Source organism: Pogona vitticeps, chromosome 5 (genome assembly GCF_051106095.1).
Source record: "Pogona vitticeps strain Pit_001003342236 chromosome 5, PviZW2.1, whole genome shotgun sequence".
Classification (NCBI taxonomy): Eukaryota; Metazoa; Chordata; class Lepidosauria; order Squamata; family Agamidae; genus Pogona; species Pogona vitticeps.
The window spans coordinates 79,930,478-79,957,077 of NC_135787.1; the positions used below are offsets into that span (position 1 = coordinate 79,930,478).

At 38.5% G+C, this 26,600-nt stretch overlaps 1 protein-coding gene across 8 annotated transcripts in view; it reads right to left on the reverse strand.

Moving 5' to 3' along the window:
• Positions 1-26,600, reverse strand: part of PCDH7 (protocadherin 7) — a 481,200-nt gene that overhangs the window by 23,141 nt on the left and 431,459 nt on the right. The window lies entirely within an intron of this gene.

Here is a 26,600-nt window from a genome sequence, read left to right on the forward strand (position 1 = left end):
AAGTTCTCTTCAAAAAGAAGCAGGTTGGAAGTTCTGAAGGAAGGAACATGTGGGCTGCAAAAATCTTGTGGAATATAGGAAACTCATGTATTCCAAAATGTTTATGGATTACGATATGTTTGTGGATTACAGTAGCCTTGGAGATTTTATCATGTTCATGGATGCATTTTTCTCATAAAGATTTTAAAACAAAATAAAACAAATCCCATCTCTCTGAGTGTTTCCAAGTTCTGTCTATGTCATTTGTGTGCATGAGTTTGTTTTGTTTTGATTTGATTTGAAAATATTTAACTCTATTTATTGGTACTCATTAAGTATAAGATTATTTCAAAAACTGTGTTTTATTGAGTGTATCTAAATGTCTGTGTGAAGTGAGTCCATTTCCATTATGGTGTTAAGCTATAAACATTGTATCAATTTATTATGTTTACACACACTCCATTGTTCCTGACCCTTTATACTGGGAAACCATATATACCCAAAGCAAGCAAATTATGATCAACTGATTGCATGAAATGGTGACAACAACCCCTCTGATGCTTTTAATCCTTCAAAGTCCATGTGACAAAGCCGCAGCTATTGTGATTTTGCATTATCTTTATTATTTGCATTAAAACATTATTTGCAAAATTTTGCTGAATTTAGGCAACAAATCATTCTCATTCTCAAGCTCTTCTTTTGTTGAGAGAAACAAAATGGTTGACCCTTTCCTGGGATCAGGAGAACAATTCGAAGATTCTCATAGTAATAGGCGAGAATGGGACCGAGGAGAATTTACACCTCTGCCTCAACCTATTACATGTCTTTTCCCCATGGCTCTTAGCATGCACAGTCAGAGATGGTGATGGGGATTGGTGCAGTGGCTCCTCATTTTCACAAGGTGTTTATGGCTTCCTAAGGCACCAATATTCTCTATGAAATCTGCAAGGGGAAGAGACAATTACACAGGTTCTAAGTTTGGAAAGGATTCCAAGTGTGGTGTAGTGGATAAAGTGATGGACTAGGACTCTGGAGAACAGGGTTTGAATCTCTGCTCAGCCATGGACTGGATGACTGGATGAGTCAAACTGGTAAAACCACTCCTTAAATATCTCACATTGAAAGCCCTTTTAGAGTTGCTATAAGTTGGTTCCAATTTGACAGCACAGAACACATACAAAGCCCGTACATGAGAAAAAGGTGGGATATAAATAACAAAAGGTTGGTGTCTGGATTGCGTCTTCCAGAATCTTTCAGACAGCATGGACAGTGGAAACTGTTGTGTGAAAAGTACCTTTCAAAGCTTAGGCAACCTCTCTTAGATGAAAGATTTCTTTTTAACATCTCTTTCTGGAACAAAACAGTGAAACAGTTTAAGATAATAGGGTTGGCTGAAAAGCTGGCTTCAAAAGATATGGTCAAGACCCAGGCATAATTCAAACATTAGCTCAGAAACCCAAGATATGGTTAGGAGTTAAGTCACCCATTATTTCAGATGACATCTCTTTGAGGGTCCTAGAGTATTCTCTAAACAAAAACAGTAATAATAAATAGTTAAAACTGCTGGATAGCTCAGTGGTTTAGGTATGGCTGAGAGTTTGATTCCCTGCTGTGTTTTCTTGACAGGAGCTGGATTCAATGATGCATAGGGTCCCTTTTCAGCTCTGCAGTTCTAAGATGATGATGATGATGATAAATGCACTCATTTGAGATACCTTCTTTGAATAAATGTTTCAACTTACAGATTTGTATTTTTTTTCCCTCTTAACAAGATTGGATCAATAGAACACAGCTGTTTACTTTTCTACTTTGTTTTAGTTAAACTAAGACATTTATCATAAATCTTTTAATTTTTAGAGAGGATTTTTTTCTTTCTTTTTAACATCTATTCACTATCTGCAGATACAGTTCTAGTTAGTGACTGCAAATGTCACCTTCTTCTTAATACTCCTTCATTTGGATCTTATCATAAGAATCCTATTGTGACCAATTAAGACTGGCACATCTCAGTAAGTTGCAACTTTCCATTCACAGCAGTTACCCTCCCCCCCCCAATTTTACTACTGATGCTTGACATTTGAGAAAAGTGATCTTAAAGTGATCCACTAGGTCCAAAGTGGGATTGCTTACGTACTGAAATAGTTGACACTATGGAAGAATATCCAGAAGGTAGGGAATGGGAAAGATTTAGAGCTGAAGGTCTCATGAAGAACTTTTTCAGCATCAGGAAAATTATATTATTGGTATGGGCATTTATGGAACAATAAAAGGAGAATTATCTTTTAAAAAACGATGATTGGATAAAATGGCCAAAATGTTGTTGGCCACAGCTGACAATATTTGCTAGTGGATACGAGGTGGCTGACTTGCCAGGTGATGCATCCATTCTCATCAGTGAATGTGTCCCTTCTAATACCCAGTCAGACCTCAAGCTGGACAGAAGCATAGCAATCCCTAACTTCAAGGTCCAAAAACCCATTTATGTCTCTCCCGGCCCCCCATGATCATGATCAGTCTTCCATATGCCAAAATTCTGACATGAAATAATACTGTGTTTCCCTGAAAATAAGACAGGGTCTTATTTTTGCTCAGGACTTATTTTCAGGGGATGTTTTATTTATTTTTTCATGTACAACAATCTACGTTTATTCAAATACAGTCACATCATCTTCTTCTGGTTGCTGCACAATGGCGAAAGGTAGGGTTTCACTTAACTGGGGCTTATTTTTGGGGTAGGGCTTATATTACGAGCATCCTGAAAAATCATACTAGGGCTTATTTTCAGTTTAGGTCTTATTTTCAGGAAAACAGGTATGTTAAACAAGGCAAACACATACACTGCTACAGGGAAGGTGAAAGCTGGGTGGATGCAAAGCTAATTGCATCACCAATAGAGATGGGCACAAACTGAACTGAAAGACCCCATGAACTGGACTGCTTCATTGTTCAGTTCGTACATTCCATTTCACCAAAATGGAACTAAGCTTTGAACATTTCTCTGTCTGGGCTTCATTTTGGCCAAACAGATGGCCCCATCCCCTTCCTGCTGCCCCTGATACCTCCGTATCTGGTCCTACGACCTCCTCCTCTTCCTTCTCCATCATACACCAACTTTAGAGACACCCACCCACCAACCCTTCCAGGAGCTAGGGCTGCTTTCTCTGTGCATGTGCTGGCCTATCAGCATTACAGCAGTGGTGGTGTCAAGGTGGCACAACTGGAAAAGGTAAACCCCCTCTAAGCCCCCTCACCAAATACGAACTAAAAACTGAACCAGTTCAAGATTTGCTTTTCTGTTTGGTTCCTGGCTTGGGGTCAACTATGAACTGTGAACCATCACAAACCACCATCTTTCAGCCAATAGATAATATTCTGCCCTAGTTCTGAAAACCAGCAAGTGGTCTGTGCCCAAGAGAATGCCAAAAATGTGTGACATTAGACAGGGCAGGATCAGCAATATCCTCTGTAACAGAGAGAATAAACTATGTGGCAGTTCTGGCTATAATGCAATAGGGTTGACTAGAAAAGGAATTACTCTCTTTATCTGTCCTGACAACGTTCATTGTTTTGACCCATCTGGAGCTGCTGACTGACCCACAGGTTTGATGGGTTCCAGGAGTGGGAAGCTGTGAAAATCCCAGGTACTTCCTTCTTTTTCTTTATTTATTCCTCACATTGGCTCAAATGGCAGACCTAAAGCAGAACATTGACCACTGATTTCCCTACTACAAAGTACCAGTGAACTGTATGCTAGTCCTAAAATAGGTCATTGAGAAAGCATGACTTATATATATTTCTAGTCCAACCAAATGCATTATAGCCAGAACTGCCACATTGTTTATTCTCTCTGTTACGGAGGATATTGCTGATCCTCCCCTGTCTAATGCCACATGTTTTTGGCATTCTCTTGGGCACAGACTACTTGCCGGTTTTCAGAACTAGGCTACTACTCTACTACTTACTTACTACTCTACTAACAAGCACATGGTTTTTAACAGAGTTTTTCAGAATTCAAATTAACTTGCATTCCCAGTGAATGTGTTTCTGCATGTATGTTCGCTAGTTGAATGATAACAAAGTACTAGAACAACAGGTCAATCTTCAGCTGCCAGCTGAGGAAATGAGGTGCATTCTTGTGTTAGCCAAATTGCAATGAGCACAACATTGTGAATTGGGGATAGATGTATGAGACAATGTAACTCCTAATTAGGCACTTCCCCTTCTTAAAGTAATTAGCCACTGCTCTTTTTCTATAAGAATATGAACATTGTCATTTTCTCGTCATTGTCTTTCTCAGAATCCCATTACTATTCCTGGTCTATCCCAGTTCTGTACCAGGTTGCAAGACCTTTCCTCTGTTATTTCCTCTGTGCACAGAAACTCTTGCATAATTCCACACACATTCTTCTCCCCCAAAACACACACTTTTGAATGCATTTTCCTAATGTAACATTTTTCTCCACTGACTAAAATATATTGGTTCAGATTTTTTTTCAACTATGCACAATTTAAATCATACACATTTTTCCTTTGCTGAAATGTATCCCATGCCTTGAATATAAGCAGATTTCAGAGGCAGGATATACTTCATCCTAGTGCCAACCTTGTACCTTTGGAGGTACAAAACTGATCTCTGCTTATCTGTCTCAATTCTACAGATATGAAAATCCAACTCATTTCTTTTTCATCCCTAGTTATCCCAAAGGCTACCTGAATCCATAAAAACAGGAAGCCTTAAAAATCCATGAAATATTAGACACCAAGGCACTATAAAATATTTGCAGAACTGTCTCATCAGTGGTTAATATTCTTTGAGATTGGCCAGGTCAGCTTAGGGATATGTAAAATACAGTGTTATACTGTAAAAGCAACATCATTGTGTATATTTATCTTGGTAAGCACTTTGCTGGATCATCCTTGTGGAACAATTAATACATCACCACTTCTGAATCTAGGCTCAGAAGTCAAACAATTCAATGGGTAATCATATTTTAAAGAAGCGTGTCTGTTTCCACTTGAAAGCAATAGGTATACAACCTCATGTCAATGATATTAATCTTTGTTGCTTAGTTCAATGGAAAACTGAACATTTCCTTTGTTAAGTGGAGGCTCTTTTCTGCTGCAGTAGAAAAAAGTACAACCACCCCAATTTATCTTGACTGCAGAAAATGGTCTAGACCATGATTCTAGTTCATTAGCAAATCTCTCTGTTTTTTTTTTAAACTACTGTGTTTCCCCAAAAATAAGACAGGGTCTTCTATTAATTTTTGCTCCAAAAATGCATTGGGCTTATTTTCAGGGTATGTTCTGTTTTTTTCTCGTACAACAATCCACATTTATTTAAATATAGTCATGTCATCGTCTTCTGGCTGCACCCTTAGTGGTGAAGGGAGGACTTTCAATTAACTGGGGCATATTTTTGGGGTAGGGCTTATATTACGAGCATCCTGAAAAATCATACTAGGCTTATTTTCAGGTTAGGTCTTATTTTCAGGGAAACAGGGTATCCAATGACACAGTGATTAAGAACATCAACTAATACATTGTTGTTGCTTAGTTGTTTAGTCGTGTCCGACTCTTCGTGACCCCATGGACCAGAGCACGGCAGGCCCTCCTGTCTTCCACTGCCTCCCGGAGTTGGGTCAAATTCATGTTAGTAGCTTCAATGACACTGTCCAACCATCTCGTCCTCTGTCGTCCCCTTCTCCTCTTGCCTTCACACTTTCCTAACATCAGGGTCTTTTGCAGGGAGTCTTCTCTTCTCATGAGATGGCCAAAGTATTGGAGCCTCAGCTTCAGGATCTGTCCTTCCAATGAGCACTCAGGGTTGATTTCCTTTAGAATGAATACGTTTGTTCTCCTTCCAGTCCAGGAGACTGAAAAAACAAACTCTATACAGATGGGACTCTCAACAAAATGGTGCATTATAGAATGTTTCTCTTTATTATTCTAGTCAGCCACACCTTTCTCCTTGAATTTTTCACATACCTTGTCCCCAACACTCATTCAATATTCCATGACCACTGACTAGGCTTTCCTTTGGTGTTTCTTCCACTCTTCTTTCAAATTTTGGGCTTCATACTAAGCTTGAGGATTCACCAACTTGGTAACTAAACAGGAGATGCATTACCACAAATTTTGGAGAAGGTCACAGCTCCCTTTTTCCTGATTAATCTTATGTTTATAAAAGGATGGTGTCATTTGGGCTCAGTAATCTCTCTGCACCTCCTCATCCTTTGGGTGGGACTGGGCACACAATTTTGCAATTCTGTCTTCTTCCAGGGTACATAACAATTTTGTTCAAATGATCTTGAGCAAAGAAGCATGAATTGTGTGCAAGCCTTGTTAATGTGTCTTAAATTCCCTTAAAATGGGGGAAACTTAAGAAACCTCTCCCTGCCCTACATGTTAACGATCCTTTAAATAATGCAAAGTGCAGAAGGAACTGTATGCAGTTCTTGATGATGGAAGACAAATATCTTGAGACTTCTTGTCTTTCTGAGTAATTGTCAAGAAAAAGTTGCTTTGCTGAATGAAAAGTAGTAATAACCTCAGGGATTTATTTAGCCTTCATGCCATGTTAAGATACTTTATTTAGTTCTGTAGACTCCTGCTGAGTTTAAAAAAGAGAGAGGCTCAATTATATGCCCATGATTTACCTGTGCATCCCAGACATTCACAAGGGGGGTTGTCTAAGCAAAGAATTTGAAATATATCATCAGCCATAGGAGATTGCAGGGCTACACAACAAAATGCAAAGTCCCATTAAAGGTCATTTATTTGTTTATTATACTGAAAGCCAATCTGCTCCTCAAAACTTATATCCTAAATCTGTAATGGAAACTTTAAAAATTCTGAAAAGTTTGCAAATGTTTGGTTGAGAAGGAATCTCCCAGTGCCACCCAAGCTTACTGCTTTGGAGAAATTTCAGTAGCAATTCTAGCATGGGAACATTTTCAGTAGTGAGGTCTTATTTGGCTTGTGCATAAAGGCAACTTGTGACAAGGGGAGGGGCATGCCCAAATTTCGGGGGATGAAGGGCCCTCCCTGCTTTATCTATGAATCATCCATGCTTGTGAACTTTAGATATTCCAGCATTAAAGAATATTATGGAAATGGCAAAGAAATACCTCTCTATTAAAAAGAGCCTAAAGGAACACAGAGAGATGCACAGTTACTTCTAGTGGTAAAAACAGCAGGAGAATGAGTTCGTGTCGGCATTTTTCATACAACACCACCAACAAACATGCGCCCATGCACATATGTTCTCGTTTACTTGTATGAGCCATCACAAACACAAGAGGCTGTACTTGTCTAACCTTTGTAAGGCCAAATGAACTTTCCAATTGTCAGCAAGTAACAGATGTGGAATACAAAAATATACATCCCCTTTTTTTGTCTTTACAAATAAATAATACACATCCCCCTCCCTTTATTTAAGGTACTAAATCATCTGGTACCTAGAATGAGATGCAACTTTTTCTGTTTCACACAGAAAGAAAAAATGGCCATTATTCTTCTGGGGTGCCCTAAAGACAACACATGACACAAGAGAACACATCTGTGAGGTCTAGACTTAAATCTCAATATACCGCTTTCAGGGGAAGCCTAGACAAGATCTACAAATCATTTAAGATTGTAAACCAAATTAGGATAAGAGGACCATGAGTAATGTCAGGGGACAAAAGAGTGGGCAGTTGTTGAGCGTTGCTATGAAAAGATGATCTAATTGGTTGAACTGCTAATAAGCAGATCTCACAGCTAAACACCGGAGGCAGGGGGGAAAAAAGAACAAAGCTGCTGCTGAGTTTGTGTATGTATACCCTGTGTGCGCGCGCACAAATAAAACTAGCAGTTCAAGGAGAAGGCCAATTTTTCTCTTTGATACACTAATTCTGTTGTGCTGTCTCCTTTATCCTTCTAACTATCCAGACACTTTCACACTCTGTGTTAAAGTAATAGACCCCCCCTACCTATATTCTGAAACAGCACAGTGTAGACACAGATAGAGGTTATTGATTTAACTCTTTTCAAACAAAACAGTTATTATTAAGGAGATTATACTGTATGTTTTTATATCAGTTTTAAAGGCTTTTCCTGTTTATGGAGGTGTATACTTTTAAAAAATCCAAAAAATACTCTTCTAATCATATATACATTATGCATCTTACAGATCTAAAACTAAATTATTATTCTATGATCCATTACGAGAATCACAAAGCAGGCTTGCAGTTGTAGCCTCCCTCAGGAAAACCAAACTTTTCTCATGTTTTGTCATCCTTATCAAACCTCAAGTTGTCCCCTGTTGTAACAAACACTGATCATATAGTTAACTCATGCACTTTTTCTGCCACTGTCTATCCATTAACCCCCTTCTGTGCATTTTTGCAGTAGTTGTATTTCTTTGAAAAAGATGTTGCCTTCAAGGAATAGAATGAAATGTCTCTAAAGATATACATTTGAGCTGCCAGTCTATATTAAACAGTATAATGTTGATGATGTATTTATTAAATTTATTCACTAGTTCTCATTCTAAGGGGAGGAAATATACTTGAACACAAAGCAGACATAGAAGTCCATAATCGTAAGAAACCATATAATAATAATAATAATAATTGTGTGCTATCAAATCAGTTCTGATTTATGGGGGCTCTTTTCAGGTTTTCTAGGTAGAAAGAAGTCAGAAGTGGTTTGCCATTCCCTTGTTCTGAGGGCATCCTCGGACTGTGCAATTTGCCCAATGTCACACAGGCCATAAAACATAATCTAAGAACAATAATCTAAAAAAACAACAGCATCCCAACAATAATATGAAAACAATGCAGAAATAAAGGTGAGATTAAATGTGAGACCATGAATTTAAAAGGGTGAGAAGAAAAGAAAAATATCCTGTGCTTACACAATGGCTCCACAGCAAGAATTTAATAAAGGGAATTAAAGTGACAATAAAAGGCATGTATGATACAGAAATTACGCTAAGTGATATCTTCAGTATATTCTCATGAGTTTTCTAGGAGCCGGGGTTGACCTCACTGACTTATATGTGTTTTATATTCTTACATTTCCCCCCAAGAATCAGGGGACAGAGGAGGGCAAGACTACTAGCCCAAACGCTAACCACCTGCCGCTGTATCCCTTTGATTTAGGAACAGTTTTCTTTCCTTCCTTTTTCTAATATCAAAAACAGCAACTGCCAGAAATCGACATTATTTTTTTCTGGGACAGAGAGAAAATAATGGTGCACCAAAGTGTTGTCAGAGGGACATTTTCATCCCATAGAATATACATTACCTATTGCTAGGCTTCATAAAAATGCTGCACTGTTTTTTTAAAAAGCAATTGATTTAAAAATTCATATGCCACATTACTAGAGAATTGTCCTCCTGCCTTATTAAAATTACAAATGCGATGCTTTGTTTCTTATCTTGGGATCATAACATCAAAACGCAAGAAGAGTTGGTGGATAAGCAAATAAACTTTTGAGAGCTACTTACACATGCAAAATACTGAGACCTTGAAAACTATCAAGATACTTAAGGAGAAAAGGCCTCACTTTGTACCATGAAAAGCCTAATCCAGTTCAAAGCCATAGCATTCACCCCACCTGTACGTTTATAGAAAAAATAATTTTGTCCCCATTCTTCACTGATATTCATAATGAAATATAAAATTGTTGTTTATAAAGTTCTAAGTTCACAATAATAAGGATCTAGCCGCAGGACAGATGTTTTAACGTCCTGGAGCTGCATGGTTGGTGTTTGCCCTCCCGATTCCAGAGGACGTGAGGAAGCTTCAGTCATGTGTTTAGAGGAGGGAGGGCAAGTGTCTATTTGAAGGGACACTCGCCCTCTTTCCCGTTCAGGCACCCACCCGCCTGCCCTCTTTCTAGTGTGATATGTGGTCACCGTTAAGGGGCCGGATACGAATTTGTGACCTTCATCCTGATTGGCTGTTGGATGGGGGGATTTTTCGCTTATCCCACACTGGAGAAGGGCTTGTTGAGATTTGCTTGGTGGTATTCCTGGTCACACTGGCGGGTAGTGCAGAAAAACAGGTTGTTTCGATGTGTCCCATTGGTAATTATGGTAAGCCAACAGCGCATCCAACCTCCCAGCTCTGTGGATCATGCAGTTACAGGGCTGGAGGCGGGAAGATGCGCTGAGCCACTTCCAGACCAACAGTCATCAAGTAAAGATGTCTCGAGGTCTGGGGTGTTTATTAGAGGCCGGCCGGGTTCCTGCTGTCCTCAAGACCACTGGAACCTGGGGCCAGGGACTCGCCCATTGACTGTTAGGGGTATCGTGGATACCCTGCATTTTCCTGCTTCTGCACTACCGCAGGCCCCTTCATTTGATGAGGCCAGCAAAATATATGATTGGATGTGATTTAATAAACTGTGGCCCATATTTTAATCCATATCATTTTCTCGCGTCTTTATTCCTGGACCTGGGTGGGCAAACAGTTATGAAGAAGGATTTTATGGAGTATAGCCAGTCTAGACTAATAAGGGCGTAAGTTGTGTTGGCGTCCTGTGATAGCCAGAATGCAAGCCTTCCGTTGTGACCGGATTGGTCAGAGGGATAGAGAGGGAAAGTATGTGTTGGGTGTAAATTGTTGTTTGTGTGTTGTAATGGCAGATACCATATCTGCCGAGGTGTGCTCTCTCCATTCCTGCAGACATGAAATAAAACCACTTACTACTATCCTGGTCTGATTTTTCATAACAATATGCTTTACACAGAAGCTCAAGAGGCCTTCAAACAGTGTTTGTGTGTTTTAAAAAGGCATTACCTCCCTTCCCCCTCAAATTCTTTGCTTTACCCCCCCCATAAACAAACACCTGTCATTTGATACAATTTCACAAAACACTTCTTTGTGAAAACCTATCTTCTTCCAGGACCCTACCACATTTTCAGCTATGCATTACAGCTGAGTGAACATGACTATTACATATTGTTTTTGTACAGCAACAAGAGTATGTTGTGATGTTTGTTTTGCTTCCAAGCCCTGTTTCCCATCACTGAGAGCAGGGGTAAGAAAAGATGGTAGCAAAAGGAGGAGGTCAGAACTGACAAACAAAACTGAGCCAATGTTTCTTGTGCCAATGAAGACATAAACACACATTTCAAGCAAGAATAATGAATATAAACAGACCACCGGAAGCATGCAGCTCAAGAAGAAAAGCTAAAATGCTGACGGAGAAAAGATAATGAAGGTTTCATTTCAAGACGGGAATCTTTCTTTATCACTAACAGGTGAATTTATAAGATTGGAATGTGTTCCCTTCCTTATGCAATGACCAGTACTTGTTTTTCATTCAGCCATGAAAATGACCAGTGCAGAAGATACTTGGTAGGTTCCAATTCTGCTTACCCTGACCCAGCAGTAATCCCCATTGAACATGGCAGAATATTTTTCTGAACAAATATCAGTATGATTCCCTGTGTATTCATTTCTCAATCAGTCACAATGTCTGCTACATTATAATCATAATCTCTGATTCATTCCACAATTTTATCATATAATCCTTTAGTCTGAGATTTATTGCTCTGAGCACACATCTATGATCCTTCTCAAGTTAATATCATCTAAATCCCATTGGCTACGTAGTCAAATTATTGTCAATTTATGATAGAAGATTTGGTCAACTTTATAAGCTTCAGAAATTAAATCCAGGAGCATAGTTATGCATTTGTGCTTAAGGTCACTTTCTGGAAGAAGAGGCTGATAGCTTCTGCTAGAAAATAATGGACACTGGATCCAAGCAGATTGTTGAAATATAATATCTCACTTCACAGCTGACAATATGCTTTAAAGAAGACTTGAAAGTTTTAGGTAAACATTGGAGAGTGACTCCACCAATTAGGTTTCAACGGATTAAAAATTCTATGGATTTGTATTTTACATGCCATCTGTTCAAAACTCAACAGATAAAAATATATCTCAAGTCTTCAGAAGAATACTGATTACTTCTGTTAGGATTTTTTTCTCCCCCAAAAGGACACAATCTGTCAAGCTCCTTAAGAAAAGCTTATCTAAAATCTCCTTAATTGTCAAAATCATATATTTTCATGCACATGAAGTTCCTAGTTTCAAAACACATATTATGCATTAATCTTTTCATATTATTTACTACTGCATTAATCATTGCCAATATTAAAATGAAAACCATGAGCCAATGAACCCCCTGCATGCACATGAATGGCTTCCATGCATCATCATCATCACCATCATTATCACCAACATTATCATTATCATCATCGTCATCATTATTGTTGTTGTTTAGATGTGTCCGAGTCTTCGTGACCCCATGAACCAGAGCACGCCAGGCCCTCCTGTCTTCCACTGCCTCCCGGAGTTGGGTCAATTTCATGTTGGTAGCTTCAGTGACACTGTCCAACCATTCTGTCCTCTGTTGTCCCCTTCTCCTCTTGCCGTCACACTTTCCTAAGATCAAGGTCTTTTCCAAGGAGTCTTCTCTTCTAACGAGATGGCCAAAATACTGGAGCCTCAGCTTCAGGATCTGTCGTTCCAGTGAGCACTCAGGGTTGATTTCCTTTAGAATGAATAGGTTTGTTCTCCTTCCAGTCCAGGAGACTGAAAAAACAAACTCTATACAGATGGGACTCTCAACAAAATGGTGCATTTAATTTCGTGGCTGCTGTCTCCATCTGCAGTGATCATGGAGCCCAAGAAAGTAAAAGCTGTCACTGTCTCCGTATCTTCCCCTTCAATTTCCCAGGAGGTGATGGGACCAGTGGCCATGATTTTAGTTTTTTTGATGTTGAGTTTCAGGCTATTTTTTGCACTCTCCTCTTTCACCCTCAATACAAGGTTCTTTAATTCCTCTTCACTTTCTGCCATCAGGGTGGTATCACCTGCATATCGGAGGTTGTTGATATTTCTTCCGGCAATCTTAATTCCGGTTTGGGATTCCTCCAGTCCAGCCTTCCGCATGATGTATTCTGCATATAAGTTAAATAAGCCGGAGGACAATATACAGCCTTGTTGTACTCTTTTCCCAATTTTGAACCAATCAGTTGTTCCATATCCAGTTCTAACTGTTGCTTCCTGTCCCTCATATAGGTTTCTCAGGAGATAGACAAGGTGGTCAGGCACTCCCACTTCTTTAAGGACTTGCCATAGTTTGCTGTGGTCCACACAGTCAAAGGCTTTTGCATAGTCAATGAAGCAAAAGTAGATATTTTCTGGAACTCTCTGGCTTTCTCCATAATCGAGCGCATGTTTTGTCTCTAGTTCCTCTTCCCCTTCAGATTATTGTGACGTTGAAAGGTCTGCCTTGGATTCGTATTGACATCATTCTATCATTTTTGAGATTGTATCCCATTACAGCTTTTCCCACTCTTTTGTTGACTATGAAGGCTACTCCATTCCTTCTATGGGATTCTTGCCCACAATAGTAGATACGATAATCATCTGAGCTGAATTCGCCCATTCCTGTCCATTTTAGTTCACTGATGCCCAGGATGTCAATGTTTATTCTTGCCATCTCCTGTTTGACCACCTCCAGCTTCGCAAGGTTCATAGATCTTACATTCTACATTCCTATGCAGTATTTTTCTTTGCAGCATTGGACTTTCCTTTCACTTCCAGGCACGTCCACAGCTGAGCATCCTTTTGGTTTTGGCACAACCACATCATTAGCTCTGGAGCTACTTGTACTTGTCCTCCGTCTTCCTCAGTAGCATGCTGGACGCCTTTCGACCTGAAGGGCCCATCTTCCAGCGTCATATCTTTTAGCCTTTTGTTTCTGATCATGGGGCGTTCTTGGCAAAGATACTGGAGTGTCTTGCCAGTTCCTGATCCAAGTGGATGGCGTTTAGTCAGAACTCTCCACTATGATCTGTCCGTCTTGGGTGTTCCTGCACGGCATAGCCCATAGCTTCTCTGAATTTCTCAAGCGCCTTCACCACAACAAGGCAGAAATCCGTGAAATGATGATGATGATGATGATGATGATGATGATGATGATGATGATGAGTAGTAGTAGTAGTAGTAGTAGTAGTAGTAGTAGTAGTAGTAGTAGTAGTAGTAGTAGTATTGGCAATTTTCACTTCAGATAGCAGTTACTTCTCAGATGTGATACTGACTCAACAGATCCCTATTTTTACCAGTACAAGCTTCTAGATGACATGAAGAGTTGTGTGGAAATTATAGTGCCTGCAAAGAACTGAGAATACATTGCTGAAATGATTCAATGTTGAACTAAAACTGATGAGACCAGGGCCAGCCCTGCCATTGGGCGGAGTAAGATAGTTGGCTCATGCTGCTTCAGCTTGGGCACATGGAGGCTGATAACTATTTTACAAGTATAGATACTGCTTTTAATGAGGAAGAGATAAGGAAGTAAGTCTGAGAAAGTAAAGAGTTCTGGCTATGTTTGTTGCTTGTAGACATTTCAAGGCTACATTACGTGATGATAACTCTATTAGGACAATAGCTTTGCTATTGCTGTGCCGTTGTAACTAAGGTATAAAAATGGGGAAAGTGTGGAGCTGCACAGAAATGTCTGGGCTTTTTCTCCCACGCTTTTCTTGCTGCTGCTATGCAAGACATCAAAAAAAATCTTTACAACAATCTTTTGGAGCTATTTTTCCTTGTTTCAGCAGGTGTCCCTATGAACGGCCAGCAAACTGCTGGTTATTTAATTCATTATTGTTGCATTTTTATGATGAGAAGGTGAGAGGGATTAGTGCATGGTTTTCTACGTACTTCATGCTTCAAAATAAATTTGACCAACGTATTATGTATCCTGGGTTGGTCCTGAGTAAGACCCAGGTTCAGAAATCTATCACACTTTAAAACTTATTGAATATCATCAAGATACCTTTGGTCACCATCTCTAGGCCCAGCCAAACTTGTAGATTGTTAAAACACAAAAGGGAGCAAAGAAATTCAGAGCAAACGTTGTGGGAGCACGTCTAAGAAAAGCAGGGTATCAAATTTCCCATCTTGCTATCAGGAAAATCAGTGAATAATTGTTCTTAAGATGTTCTCCTTTCTGTTTGAATTGTGCCCCCCTCCATGACCATGTATACAAGATGGCCAAAATCAGCTTTTCTATCAATGGAGCTGTGTGTGTCTCAATTTGTATGTTCCATAAATTGCAAATGGCACATCACATTTTTGCAAAACTTTTCACCATCTATCTTACTAGTCAAGTCTTTTCTTCCAGAATTCTCCTCTCATCACAAAATTTACCACCCAATTTATTTATTCTCACATAGAGCATTTGGGCAAGAATCAAAGAGAGATTCTTTAAGTGTCTTGGAGCCCAAATCAATGATCTTAAGCATGCTTATCTCTGCACCGGATTGCAGCATTTGTCATCAGTACTACATTGACCCAACCAGTCTTCTTGGACAAAGTGGAACAGACCTAAGGCACAACTTTGATAGAACACATAAATCATTGGTTCTGAGAGTTCAGAAATGTTGTTAGTTTGAACTTCATTAGCATTCTTAAAATGAACAACTACCTTTCTTTGCTAGTCTTTGTAACTGAATTGCTTGATCATCCATGAGGTGTGCTTTATTTTTCCTTAATCCTATCGAAAATAACATCAAGCTGATTAATGACTATTTTCATTTTCAGAAATGATGAAGCATGGTATCAACTCCTTACACTTGAACTGTAAATCATATGTACATGGGAAAATGCACAAATTCCAAACTACGCTATCAGTTTCCTTGTTCTACAGACGTAAAAAACCAGAAACATAAGATAGTTTATTTGCATTTTGTTTCTATGCATTTGTAATGGGTGTGTGTGTGTGTGTGAGAGAGAGAGAGAGAGAGAGCACATGCATATATACATGGACAGCTTCAAAAAGACAGGCACTAGTGTTATGAAGACATCTTGCACAAAATGAAGAAACCACAATGAGTTTCAAAATAAGTTTGTTCTCTTGTTCTCATGTTGGAGAAGAGAAGTCTCCAGAAGGTTAGTAGTAGATGATGCCAATGGGTTGAAGCAGCTTATTTTAACTAAGAAAAAGAAATTTTGTGAGAATCCTTTACATCATTAGGTGGACCATATGCACAGGAACCATTATCAGCATGACCATCATGCACCTCTGAATTAGATATTATACAGTGGATACTAAATAGGTTTTCTCCCTTACATTCCCAGATAAATCCATCTACTACAGATGGCCATGGGTCCTAGTAGGCCCCATTAAGGTGCTCAGAAGCAGGAAGACTACTTACATGTACAAGGAACAACTTTAAGCTGCATCCTCTTCCATAATGCAAATGGAATCTCATTACTTTGGACACTGAAAGTAGTGATAGACTCTCAAGCAACCCACTTCCACTGATTTTGTTCTCCAAATGTTTTCTTAGCTGTTCTGTGTAACATTCTCCCTCAAAGATTTCAGTGAGAATCTTAAATTTGCACAGAATTATATTCTAATTCCAATACCTATACGCTGCAAGAAAACTCTGAAATGGGGACCTAATCAGGGATGTCAGATGGAGAAGACTCCAAAAGACTTTTACATTGTGTTTAGTCTGTTTTCTGACAGGAAAAAAGGAAATAAAGAAGAAGCTGGTATAATATTTTACAAAATGGGAGTCACTTTAAATTATACACTTCTTACCCTTCTTATGAAAGCCAAATTTTGTCAATTAAACATGTTATTAAAGAACAAAAGATAGTTAAAAGGAACAAAAAATCAGACATTTATACGTACGAAAAGAGTATGAATTTTTAAATAATATATATTAAAAGGAAACATTAAAATGAAATTTAAAGAGAAGCCAGTATTTAATCAAAGTACAATCTGAGCAAAAGAATTGTGATTTATGTAGTATATTAAATAGCTATTGCAGACAGTAAATCTGACCATTATTCAGAATAATATAATTGCTACTCTGCTGTAAAATATTTCCCTTTATCATCAAAACGGGAGCTAATTTGGGTGTAGTTATGCTAATCCTCCATAAGAAATAAAAGTATTCTGCAAAGCTATGAGGGTGATCTAGAAGATCATTCAGGTAATCAAATGACTGGAATGCTTGCATTGTTTCTGTAACCTGGAGTGAGTCAGGTGGCTCGGTAAAAATTTGGAGAAATGATATTTTGCAATGGTGTACAGACCTGCCGATGCTACAGAACATATGCAGTTATTCTTCAGGAGTGCATCTATTGGAGTAATTATTGTTTCTAAACTAGGAATGGCTAACCTGCAGGCCAGATCCCACCCCCAAATCAACATCTGGCTACTGGTAACAATATTACATTTTAGTGAAGCAAGGTGTAGTTAAAGATTCTTGCCTATAGGTTCAGCTATAAAATAATCAAAGGAAAATATTTTTAAATAAATATTCCCTGTAATGTGAGAGGTAGCTGTTGATAACATTCCAGGAGAAGACAAAGTATACATGTAAAGTACACATATTTCTTCCCATTCCACAAAGCTAGCAGTTGTCCAGAAAGTTTAGGATTTATTGGCACAAGGCCGCATTGCAATTCATACCAAATAGTTCACTTCAGATGTTGTATTGTTGACCATGTCCCTATTTTTCTTCCATTACCACCCGAGGTTATATGAATCAGTGTAAAAAACCCAGCTTGTACTCTGGAACAAAATGTCTTTGGTCAAGGTCTAAATAAGTTAACCAGTCTTTGAGGTATAACATAAAAATAATAGTAATAAATTGTGTTCCCTTTCAAGCCCTTTCAAATATGTGGTCCTAATTCATAGGAATTTATTGTATTTGGGGAGCTCTCAAGGCCCCAGTTTAATAATGCAGGTCCAGGTGCATTATTAATGTAGCAATGTGATTAATTCAGAACTTGTTAATGTACATTTCTCCTCTTTAGTTGATGCAGTTCAGCTCACTATCACTATCACCTTGTTCAGTTCTGATTAATAATAAGAAGTCCAGCCTCATCAACTCTGATCAAAATATTCAAATCCCTTAAATAAAGCCTTTTAACATAAATTCAAAATGACAACTGATTATGGATCTGTCAGCTTGATCACCCAGGCTCAACACTTGTTTCGAGACGCATTTCAAGTTTGGTACTTTCCATAATTGCAAATTATGCATATTTTTTGAAGATGGGCTAGCTGCAAGCAAACAGCACTGTCAGTCACCTCTCCCTCTCTCTCTCCCTCTCTCTCTCATCATTCTCACACATATAAACACAGAAACATACTAAAACACTAGGCATTTTACAATATGCTTGTTTGCTGCCTCATAATATCATAGGGATATCATAGGAAGGGGAAATCTGTGATGAAGAACCTGCAGTTCTAGAAAGTGAAATGAAAGCTGTTCTGAAAGCATTAGGTAGAATGAAATCATCAGGGGTAGATTGAAGAAATGAATCACCAGGAGTAGATGGAATACCAGTAGAACTGTTTCAAGCCACAGAGACTAAATATTTTAAAATCTTAATAAGAATATGGCAACAAATATGGAAAACAAAAAATTCCCCACAAACTGGCAATATATTATATACGTTTCAGTCCCCAACGAAGGAGATGCCAGTAACTATAGGACCATTGCTTTAATTTCTCATGCAAGCAAGGTGATGCTCAAAGTGCCACAACAAAAGTTTACACAAAGTGAGAACTGCCTGATGTTCAAGCTGTATTCCAAAATGGAATAGACATTCAATATCATATTGCAAATATCTGCTAGTTACTGGAATTTCAGAAGATCAGTCTATGCTTTATAGACTACAGCAATGCCTCTGACTGTGATCATGAGAAGCTATGCATCGTTCTGAAAGAAATGGGTGGGCCTCAGCACTTTATTGTCCTGATGTGTACTGTAACCTGTATTGTGGACAAGAAGCTAACGTTAGGACAGAATGTGGAGAGACAGAATGATTTCCTATACTTAAAGGTCTCAGACAAGGGTGCACTTTATTTCCTTTATTCAATCTGTATGCAAAAAATATTATACAGAAAGCCAGACTAGACTCAATGAAAAAGGGATGAAAATTGGTGGGGGAAAAAATCAATAATTTAAGATACACAGATGACACGATCTTACTTGCAGATAGCAGCAATAACTTGAAATGACTTTTAGTTAAAGTGAAAGAATAAAATGCTATAGCAGGACTGCAGGATAGCTGGATTGTTCAGTGGAACATGAAGAATACAAAAAATGGGAATACAGAACTACACAACTTTAACGTTGACAATTAAGAAAATGAAATAGCAAAATATTTTGTATACCTTGGTTCAATCACTGATCCAAATGGAAAGTACAGTCAAGAAATCAGAAGAAGGCCAAGACTCAGAGTGGCAGTAATGAAGGAGTTAGAAAAGATAATCAAGTGTAAAAATATGCCACCAGATATCAGGATCATCCACCCTTTTATATTCCCAGTGACCATGTATGTGTTTGAAAACTGGGAAGTAAAGAAAGCTGACAGAGGGGGAAATGGTTTGTTTGAAATATAGTGCTGCTGGTGAGCTTGCCAATACCCTGGACTGCCAAAAAGATAGACACATAGGTGTAGCAGAATCCAAAAAGGTGATGTCATTCTTGCCTGTCCATCACAGCAAACAGGGGGAGGAGCCAAGGATAGAGCAGGAGGGGCGGAGCTGGAGTGACAGTGAGGGAGCTGAAGGGACAGTTAGGGACAGTTAGAGTTAGAGAGAGATAGAAAAAGTCAGGGACCAGAAGATGCAGAGAGAGTGTGAGGGTTTAGGAATAGATCTAAAGGGGTTAGGAGAAGACATTGAAAAGTTAAAGCACACATTGAACAAGCAGAAATGAATGCATAAATGCTACTTGAAAGATATTGATTAAAAACATACAATAGTTCTGAATATAAGTGATTGAATACATGATCTAATATACATGAACACCTGAACCAACTCATATTTGATTTTCCTTATGATTTGCTCAATAATAAAAGAATACTTAATCATAACCCCTGCTTCCTAAGTTATATGACCCTTTGGGGTGTCAGCTCCTGTGTGGGACTTGAAGTGGTATTAGGAGAATACCTGGTGGCAGCGAATAAAGGGCGTGTTTACCTGTGTGGAGCCCAAAGAAATAAGGGGCCCAAGAGGGGGACTGTCACAGTATGTCCTAGAGAAAATATAGCCTGCACTGTCTTTGGAAGCAAAAATAATGAAACTGAGACTGTTGCACTTTGAACTCTCCATGAAAAGGTAGGATTGTCTGGAAAAGATAATAATGCTGGGAAAGTTTGAAGTCCGCAGGAAAAGAGGGAGACCTGATACAGGATAGATTGGCTCCCTAAAGAAGCCCACAACCTTGAATGTACAAGAGCTAAACAGGGTTATTGAGAACAAGAAGCTTTGGACATCTCTCATTCATATGGTCACCATAAGTCTGAGGCAACATGATGTTGCAAAACCATACCAATATCTCCAACAGATCCAAGACTGTTTCTACAAAGTTGAGAAAAGAGTAAACAATGTCCAGATCCATGTTCAAAAGTTCAAGAGGTGAATAGAGCTGCTGGATGAAATTTTGAATGCAATATTGTGTCCATCAATCCAAAAGTATTTTTTTCTTCTTTCCACATGTAGAAATATTGAATTTTTCACATACATTTTTCCTAGCATAAAATTTTTACACACATTTCCCCTGTTTGACTGCAGCATAGTTGTGCATATTAAACAGTTTTTCACATGTGTACTTTTCTGACCTGATACATGCTTTGCCTCATAATGATTTTTGAGAAGTTTGGAAGAGGTACTTGTTCCAAATATCTCAACACTAACGAATTTCTCCCCCATCTTTATTTCAGCATTATGCCTTGGTTATCTCAAACACCTATCCTTCTTCCAATAAATTTTAAATGTATATTTGAATTAATTATACTATCAGTTTAATGATTTCAGTCATTTTCTGAAAAAGAAAGTTGAGTCAAGGCCAAATCAATGAAACTGAAATACCCAGAGGCATCTGAAACCTTATCAAGAGGTCAAGTGTTCAGCTTCACACATCTGCTCGTGGACCTGCAGCCATAATTGTGCTAGATGTAATCATTTTTGCCCTTTAACATTTTCTAAATAACTAAAACTAATTGGAAAACCATGCTTAGGAAAAACCAAAATATGGTAACTTCATTTTTATATGTGTTGAACTGAGGTATGTGATAAGAGAGGGAAATTGATTCATTCTCTATATGTTGTGTCAGAGCTTGGAAGTAACATTAAGATTAATGTATTAATGTAACATTGATTACTTTTTCTGCCAAAACAGGGGAAAGTATCAATTTATCTAAGGTCTATCCAGCACATTCAATGGCCTGAGTTCCTAGATATAGATAGACTGAAGAAAACAAGGTTGGATAAAAGCTGAACCGCCTTTAACATAGGCAAAGTTTCTAATATTCTGCTAAAAACTGAAAATGGTCAAGACAAATTATATATTCTTTGTATTCGCGAAGGCTTTCACGGCCGGAATCTGAAGGTTGTGGGTTTTTTGGGTTCTTTGGCCATGTTCTTTGTGAATGAAGAGATGATATCCTATTTAAGAACACAAATCCTTCCACAACCTTATATGTTTCACATACCTTGAAACCACCATCCCTAATTAAAAACATATTATGGGATTTGTAATCCACCTTGGGGGGGGGAAATCAGATTGGGAAAGGCAATTTCAAAGGGGCAAAAAGCACACTTTTGAAAGAGTTGATAAGAAGCTTGCTACTAAGGTTCAGTAGTGAGAATCAAGATGAAATTCTCTGTGACCCCACTGTTTATTTAAAAGCTAAAGCTTTAATTAAAATTAATAATATTGACTAATCAAACTGAAGGTTTACAGGTTTGAATATTAGCAGCATTTAAACTTCCTGTTTCTAGCATTAATGTGCAGATCTAATGTTCCAAGCTCTGTTCCATATGTATTACATTTTCGAAGTACATAAGGTTGCATATGTGTGAAGGGCTGGTAGCAATAACTGGTACAATCTGTTCCCACTCTGACCTATAAAGATATCATCATCATCATCATCAATAACAAGAAAGTATATTGTGAAAGGGCAAAACCAAAGTTATGTAGCAAAACCAAGTTTGAAAAACCGAGTTTACAAAATCAGCCTAAAGTTTCTTTTCATAATTGTACAGAACAAAAGTATCTCTGTCATGTGTGATATAACTAAATTATAAGAGGAGTCTTATCATAGTACACTCCTGGGATCTGGTTGTTTGGTGTTTCCATCTGCACAAGACCTTACTGTACACTGCATCTAAATTCTCACTGGGCTGCCAACTTGAAAAAAAGTATGTAGCTTAACATAGAGAGGTGGTTCTTTAGACACTATAGACATGACAATAAGTTCAACGCTAGGATCAGTTTTCTGTTACTTTTATGGTCTCATTGAATAAAAACAGCCAATATTCTTGAGTCAATATACACTGCCACCACATATGAATGTAACAAGTTACACCTCCACAATCCCTCACACACTTTTTACTGCTAGTGAGCTTAATACCACTTAGGGGTTAGATACCTCCTGTTTTCATATAATAAATCTATAATTAAACTAGAATGGTTAAATCCTGTCTGGTAAGGTCTGAACACAATATAGGAAATGGAAGACCTGACAAGGTAGGTATCACTTGTCTGTTTGCTATAAGGTTGAAACCCTACATCTGTTAACTTGGTTGTTGCCCCCTTCACAAAGAGGGAAGGAAACCACACACACACATTTCTTCACGGGGATATATGTAGGTGAGATTTCTTTACAGGGATATATGTGGGTGAGACAGATGCAGGTAATAATACACAAGTTGATTTTCTAGGTCAGTGGAAAGAAAGTTAGAGTCAGACTCTTATTATTAACAGCCAGTGTAAACAAGAATATTTCTGTTTCTCATTTCAAGTTCTACCTATACAGTGATTAGAATGATAAGGGATTATTTTATATGAGGAGACATAGTACAGATTCTATAAATGTCAGCTCACATATCAAAATTCTTGGGTTGTCTCTAAAAAAACAGTGGCTTTATGTTGACCTACTTACTTCACAGCCATTCCAGTAACTCTAAAATCTTTCTTTTTTAATCATATTCTCTAAAGTAATGAGTTATGGAGTGTAGCCACAGCCGTCCAGACAATAAACAAGGTTTAAGCAGAGCCAACTGGCATTCTTCACACTGCATTAAATGAAAAGTTCAAGAACCATTGTAACATAACACTTTCCAGTCTTCAAAGTCAAATAAGAAAGTTAGGAATTATGACCTCAGTTCAACAATTTAATCATTTCTACTCTGAGAGAATATTAGACTTTCCATTACCATATAAGGATATCAGAAATTTCATTTTTGCTGTTTCAGGCTTAGAAACCAAGCAAAGCAGGATATGCCTGGTCAAACACAGACATAAGCAAAAATCCAAAAGAAATTCTGAATGTATAACAGAGATGTTATAGTTCATTTGAAGAGGTGATTGGGGATTTCCAGAACTGCCCATTTGAGCAAATCACAAAATATATGGCCTTGAGCTTGCTGAAAGAATGGACTTTTAATCACATTGATTTCAAAGAGAAGTCCATGTTCATGTGTACAGAGTCACACTTTTGATACAAGCTCTAATTGGATCCAAAGTTTCCCCATGTAATTTACATAGTCAGGACCAGAACACATGCACTAGCTCCATCCCTGCCACTCTTCACAAGCTGGAGTGCTAATGTTTGCACCACTGAGGCTTTTCTACCTCTTATGAAACCTTAGAAACCTCATGGTTTTCCCACGTTCTATGCCATGTACAGAGCTTACATAAGTAGAGCAGGTTCTCTGCTAAAGAGAGTAAAACCCCAACTCATAGAGGTAGCAATGCAATGTACACACAGTGGTATAAGAGCTATGTAAACTTGTCGATTTACCACTTTGAAATTTGGAATGATTAATCTGAGCACTTTCTCTTTTGTAAGGGAATCACACCTGCGCTTCTATCTAAGAAAATATGGCAAGTTTATGCTTATCTGAGAAAGACATTTGTAACAGGAAACCCTGGACCACCGGAAAGACAAACAAATGGCTTCTAGAGTAAATCAAACCTGATCTCTCTTTAGAGGCAAAAATGATGAAACTGAAGCTGTATTATTTTAGACACAGTATAGGAACACAAGACTCTCTAGAGAAAATAACAATGCTACAAAAAATTGAAGGCAGTGGGAAAACAGGAAGGCCAAACAGGATGTGGAGTGACTTTATAAAGGGAGCCACAGGTTTGATTTTGCAATTGCTGAGCAGAACTGTTAATTAAAGGATATTCTGGAGGTCATTCGTTCATAGGATCATCATATGTCAATGGAAACTTGATACACAAAGTAACAACAAGTTGAAGATGGCTACAGCTTTCATCTGTAAAGAATTAAGGCTAGATATCTCCTCTTTGGAGGGGCAAGAGAGAAGTACAAGGGGGACGGGCATGACATCAGCAACTCAAGAGTACTAATCTAAGATCAGATTAAAGTCAGCACAGGTTGGAGGAGGCCAAAGTACAGTCTAGGAAATTTGAGGATGTATTCTTTCTATTCTTCCCCCTTGGAAATACATGCATCTTCTTGAATGCAAACTTAGTTCCACCTCATCAGTTAAAACAGCCAAAGCTCAAGGCCTCATAGTACATGAAGTCCCCTAATGATGATGGCAAAAAAGTAGGTAATGGTACTGGCAGCAGTTGTCAAGCTTTCAGGTAAGCAGCTCTTCACTATATTGTCTGAGACATCGTCCAGGATTTGAAGTTTCCAAAAGTGCATACCCAGTAGTCCAAGGTAACAAGGTCCAAAGAGTGAGCATTTAGCTCAGAGTACACATGTGCCGAACACTTTTAAAATGTCTTGTTCTTGGTAATTTTCTAAGTCTTGACATGCCAAGACTCCTTGCCAAAAATTCCCTCTGCACCAGTGAGAGTTCCCAGCATCCCATGAAAATGAAAACCCCCTGCCCCCTTTCCAATTTTTTTTTCACTTGCTCTTCTACACAAGAAAATGCCAAATTCTGCACAGCTGAATGCCCTCTCCGGGGAATGTTGGAAAAGAAAGAGGACAGTTTTGTGCAGGAACTGGAATACTGTTGCACTGGTTTCCTTCACTTAGAGAAATTCCGTAAGATTTCCAGTGAGATAAAGTCTCACAGTAAGAGTTTTTCACAGAAAAACAAGAAGCTGCAAGATCCACATCCCCAGTTCAGAGGTCATCAATCCATAAACAGGCAGTCCAGAGCTTAGCACAAAGGAAGCCAAATAGTTCAGGAATTAGGAGGCCAATGAAGGTGGCAGTAAAGACTATTACTATTAAACAGACCATGTCCCCAGCAGGTATCCTTGCTAAGAAATGAGGTTTATAAACCACAGTTTCTGGAGCTCCACTCAGGCCTCATCTGCAGGCACTTGGACAGATGCAGTCATATAAGGAAGGAAGGTGCTCATATACCTTCAAGAAGCCATATATTTTGTCTGTGTCTTCAAGCACTGCTAGATTGGGAGGTGGACCTTCCTTATCCTCCAAGTCAGGGGCAGAGCTTCCAACTTTTCAGCGTACTGGTGGTACTAGATATGGCCCTAGAGTGTGGCATTCTAGAAGGCCCTAGGTACATTTTCTAAAGAGCATAAACTACGTTATAATTGTGAGCAAAAACCATAAAGCAGTCAAGTAGGTATCTAGCAACCACCACATAAACTTTGAAGCAGCTGATTACAAAACATGTAATAAAGTTCTTTGCAAACGATTTCAACATGAATGAAACAAGCGATGATCCCCTTTGGCACTTAACCAATCTTCTCATCATAAAACGGAGAATGGTGGAAGTTCTTCTGACTTCATGGTCTTTGCGTTAACTCTCAAATGCTCTGACCCTCATATCAATATTGTGCTGTATTATTGATTTTATTGCATTCCCCTTTGATTATTTTTTTTCCTTCACTGCCAGTTAATATGATATGCTTGAATCATTTAAGCTTCAATAATTTCCAGGCAACTGAGTGTTTTTCTACTTCAAGGCAAAGCAATACAGATATGCCATTTCCCAATGGAATTATACACCATGGGGACAAATGCCATTAAGGAAATTTTCCATCCTTAGTTGTCAGCTAAGCATTCTTCCCCCTTAATTAGACTGGAATCTTTCACAGTGACAGCAATTGCTGGAGGTTAGGCTTCAATTTTTTTTCACCCTAACACTATTCAGACAAACAAATGACAGTGACACCAGGAATGAACCTGGCTAGTGACATCATCACCTTTTCTCCTTTCAAGATATTTAAATACAAATAAACACCAATGAGCAGATTTTTGTTCTAAAAACAGGGACTTCTTTAAAAAAAAGTATGTTTCTACTTAGTCTCTCAGCTCATCATATGAAACAGAATATGACCACTCAATTGTCCTCTCAAATAAAAACCTGCTGCCACAATTAGTGAAGCAGATGTTACACAATTGGAATTTGGTTCCAGGACAGCAAATGCAGAGTCTTTCTCCAGTCTCCCAATAACTGCTTCTTCACTCACTCAAATCTCCTCTTTTGACAGGCTGTTTCTGTATTCCTCTAGCTTGTTCTTTATGTTGGCATACTTCTCACTTGAGCTGGCATTAATCGATCAATAGGCTTCAACTTAACTCTTCAAGCAGCTGCTAACATGGCAGCCACA